This window comes from Myotis brandtii, unplaced genomic scaffold (genome assembly GCF_000412655.1).
Source record: "Myotis brandtii unplaced genomic scaffold, ASM41265v1 scaffold317, whole genome shotgun sequence".
Lineage (NCBI taxonomy): Eukaryota > Metazoa > Chordata > Mammalia > Chiroptera > Vespertilionidae > Myotis > Myotis brandtii.
In genome coordinates, this window is record NW_005362155.1 from 456292 (window position 1) to 461000 (window position 4709).

Here is a 4709-nt window from a genome sequence, read left to right on the forward strand (position 1 = left end):
GCACTCAGGTTGCCCGTCGCCTTGGTGGGTGGAAGAGCCCGGGGCTCTGTCCGGCTGGGACTCCTGCCCTGACCCACGGGCCTTCCGGGCGCAGTGCTGGGCCTTGGGCTCAGAGGGGCTCCCTGTGGGACGAAGGTCCAGCAGGGCCCCCGTGCCCCTCAGCTGCCCACTCTGCTGCCGCCTGTCAGAGGCGAGGCTGGGAGGAGAGGCTCAGGTGTCCCGACCGTCTGTGCATCCGTCTGTCCAGGCGTCTGCTCCTCCCTGTGCAGCCAGCGCGGCAGGAGAGGTGGTTTCCCTAAGAAAGTTTGTTCTCCTGAAGTGCGTGGCACCGGTGGCCTCCAGGAGGGAGGGTCAGGACCTGCAGCTGAAGGTGGGTGAGGGCCGGGTGAGGCTGGCACAGTGCCCACACTGTCCCCTAGAGGAGTTCTGGGCCCTGGGGTCCTCGCTGGGCTCTGCCTCTGCCTAGACTGGAGCTCTCTCCCTCAGTCCCTGCTCCCTGCTCCCTCGGACTGGGAGCCGCTCTGGCAGACCGCTAGGCTGTGGGTATTAATAGCTCCACATTCTTGCTGAGAAGCTGGGAGGTTAACTCCTTCCCTGCCAGAGCTGTTGGGGGGTGGCGAGCTGGGAGAGCAGGTGGCCACACCACGGAGCAGCAGGAGGGGCGTGGCCTCCGTTCTGCCCCCCACTGAACCTGGCCTGCCCCTCGAAGGACCCTCCGAAGCCACCTCCAGCATCTGTACCTCGGTCAGAGAGCCTGGCCACTTGCACCCTCCACCCATACTTCGGGGAGCCGGGTGGGGCTGGTGGCTCAGGGCAGCACCTCTGGGACTCTGGGATGGGCAGGGCTCTGAGCTCCTGAGAGCATCCCGGACAGACGGACGCCTCCACTCACACATCTCCCCTCAGCTCCCTGGGTTCCCCCTCCCCGCCCCTTGCTCCCTTAACAGTCAGCATCACTGCCTCCGGGTCCAGTTACGTGGCAGGCTTCCCGTGGGGCCTGCCCTGATGTTCCGCACACAGCTCCCGTGGGACCCGGAGATGCACTGCACACAGCCATCTGTGCCGCTGAGGCGTGTGAAGAGGGTGGGTGTGGGGGAATCCCAGGAGAAGCTGTTTGCTTGAAACTGTTTCTTGAGCACCTGCTATGTGCCAGGCACCCGGCGAGGAAGAGGGCAGACACCACTCCTGCCTTAGTGGCTGGGCTCCTGGTGGGAGGCCCCTGGGGCTGCAGGCATCGACATGGTGCCCTGTGTGAATTGGGAACCAGTGCTCCCTCTGGGCGGGTGCAGCCTCCCACCCCGCACCCCCAGCCCCAACCAGCTTGTCGTGTGGATAGCAGGCCGGCTTTCAGTCCCACTCACCTCCTCTGCAATTTACAACACACACAGCCAGGGGTGTGGGAGGTATGCAGCCAGATCTGGCCCTCCCAGGGCTCTGAGGAGGAAGGACGGGTGGGAGGAGGATGGAAGTGGGGACGTGGGTCAGCGGAGGGGTGAGGAGGTGGGTGGGTGGGGTCAGCTGAGTTGTTGAGGCTGAGCACAGGGACCCAGACAGATGGTGCGTGGGGGCTGGTCTCCACGCCCTGCGCCTTCAGAACTGTGACAGTGTGGGGAGGAGGGTGCCTTTTTCTAAGTGGCCCACCCAGAGGGGTTCCTTATTTGAATTAGTTTCTCCAAAGGGGGTGACTTTTTCTGACTTGCACTAAGGAGTCCCCTAGGCTGGGCTGGGGTGATGACACAGGGCACTGGGCTCCAGGGTGGGCTCTGCTACAGACCTGCGTGCTTTGGGCCGGTCGCTGTCCCTCCCTGGAACCACAGATCTAGAGACTTAGAAGCCAGCGAATCCAACCCCTGTGAGCCCAGGAAGGGCAGACCCTCTGAGGCCACGTGGGGACACAGCAGAGCAGAGCGGCACTCCCAGCCCCTGTCAGTGCTGGCTCCATGCTCCAGGGCAGCCAGGATCATGTGCCTCAGACCTGGGGTTTCTCTGGGAAGAGGACAGGGGGCGAGAAGAGGAGTGGACGTTAGGGGACCAGGAGGAGGGAGGGCAGGCCAGGCTGTGGCTCCCTGAGGTGGGAGAAGAGGGGTCAGGCTGCCCCAAGCCTCCAGTCACCCCTTGCCTTTCCTGGGGGGGGCCCCCCCCACCGGGGTTGTCATTTGCGAATGTTAATTATTCATGAAGCTGCTGTTGTGCCTGGTTTAATGCACGCTGATGGCCTTCTCTAGCTAATGGGGAAAATCAATGAGTTTTAATTCTCAGTGGCTGCGAAGCTCTGTCTGTCTCCCGTTCGAGTGGCTGGGCCTGATTGGGGCTGGGAGTGGGGCTGGAGGCTCAGACCCAGTTCCCAGGAGCCTGAGACTCAACCTTTCCCTCTCCCACCCCTGACCCCCTGACTCCAGCCTGAGGAGGGATGATAAGAGTCAGCAGGCAGCTCCAAACTCTGCCTCAAGCATCTTGGAGGGTCTAAGTCCTTAAATCTCAGCCATTCACCTCCTGGTCCCTCCCCCAAAAGAGACCGTGGCCCCTGCTGGCCCCTGCCAGCCCCTGCACCAGACCTACGGCCAGAGGCGAGCCAGCAGTAGCAGCCGCACCAGGCTGGGAGGCTGAGCCAGGCCTGCAGCTCTTGGCTCTGCTGGTTTGGGGCCTGGAGGAGGCTGCCCTGCTCACTACGTGGCCGGCTCCGCCTGGTCGTCGTCCGGGCTCAGGCCTGCGCAGACCTGGCTTGGGCATGGGGAGGAGCTGCCCAGGCCTCACTTTCCTGAAGAGCCTTTCATACTAACTGATACTGTTTCTATGAGAAGTTACACATTCAGTTACAGAGTCAGACAATTTCTCTGACAGGACTGAGACCTGGGAACGTTCCTGGGGCGTTAAGAGTGCGTCCCAGCCCAGACTCCCCTCTCCCGGGTTAACTTCCTTATGAACCTGTAATTACCTTGTGAACAGAACAACTATTAACAGTGCGTCCCAGCCCAGACTCCCCTCTCCCTTATGAACCTGTAATTACCTTGTGAACAGAACAACTGTATCGCACTGTGCGTGCGTGTGTGCGTGTGTGTGTGTGTGTGTGTGTGTGTGTGAAAAGCATTAATCAGACAGGCATAAGCATGTAAGACACACCGCTGTCCTCGTAATGCTGTTCTCGGGATTCTTAATGCTTCCAGAACACAATGAGCCTCCAAGAACGGAAGAGGCCTGAGATGTCGTGACCTTGAGAGTCCCTGCTTGCTTCCCAAAGAGCCCAGGCCTCCCCCATGGACCCAGGGCCCACGCCCGGCTGTCTGCTGGGTTCCCAGCTAGTGCTGTGGCCACCAGAACCCAGGAACCAGGGCACAGAGAATGGTGACTGCCAGGCCTCACATCCTATCTACCCAGGCCCAGTCCTGGCCTCTAGACCTCCCCCCGCCCCACCAGGTCCTCATGGACATGGGCCATCCCAGGCCAGACAAGGACCTCCCGAGGCATGGCTTCCCGGTGGGGCAGACTAGCTTGAGTCCTCTCCTTTCTTTGCTTTTCTTTTTTTAAATCCTCACCCAAGAATGTTTTTTCCATTGATTTTTTAAGAGAGAGTGGAAGGGATGGAGAGGAGGGGAAGACAGAGAGAAATAGCAAAGTGAGAGGGACACATCGATTGGTTGCCTACTGCACGTGCCCCAACAGGGCTGAGGACGAACCTGCAATGGAGGTGCATGCCCTGGGCCGGGAATCAAACCCACGACCCTTCGGTCTGTGGGAAGACACTCTAACCACTGAGCAACTGGCCAGGGCTTGGATCCCTTTCTGACATTTAATTTCCATGCTCCCCCACACTCCCTTCTTTTCTTTCTTGGATTTAGGTGGGCAGAGGGCTTCGGTAATCCTTTTCCATTCACAGCACATTGCTATTCTTGGTCCATGCGGGGCCCCGCCCTTGTTTTTATTAATTTCTCTATTCCCTTTTGCCCCCATGAATGGTGGGGGTGCGTGGGAGATGGCCCTTCTCGCTCTGGTAAGTAGGGTGCAGCCAAGCTGCTGTAACAAAGAGGCCCCACATTACAGTGGCTCAAACAAGTCTTCCGACAGATTAATTAGGACCATATGCCAAGTTTTGTTTCAGGTTTGCCGTGAGGAAGGAGGCTGGGACCATGCTTGGTTCAAAGCAGGGGTCCTCACACTACGGCCTGCGGGCCACATGCAAATACAAATATTGAATTTGTTCCCGTTTTGTTTTTTTACTTCAAAATAAGATATGTGCAGTGTGCATAGGAATTTGTTCATAGTTTTTTTTTAAACTATAGTCCGGCCCTCCAACGGTCTGAGGGACAGTGAACTGGCCCCCTGTTTAAAAAGTTTGAGGACCCCTGATCTAAGGGATGGCACATGTCTGAAATAAGACAGTAGTAGTTGGGATGGAGAGAACAGATAGAAACCAGAGATGGTAAGGCTGTGCTTGCAAGCAGAGCACAGGGAGAGAGGACTCAAGGATGAGTCCCAAGGTTATAGTCTGGATGACTGATGAGGGAGAGACCACAGGAGCAAGGGCAGAGGAAGTCGACAGAAGAGTTCAGTCTGGGACATGGTGAGAGTTGTTTATGGGATAACCAGGTAGAGACGTTGAAATGTCAGTTGGATGCACTGTTCCAGAACCCAGGAAAGAGATCTGAGAGTTGTCAGAATATTTTAACAGGGACAGTCTCAGAGGCCCCGAATGCAAACACTGATGTGTGCAC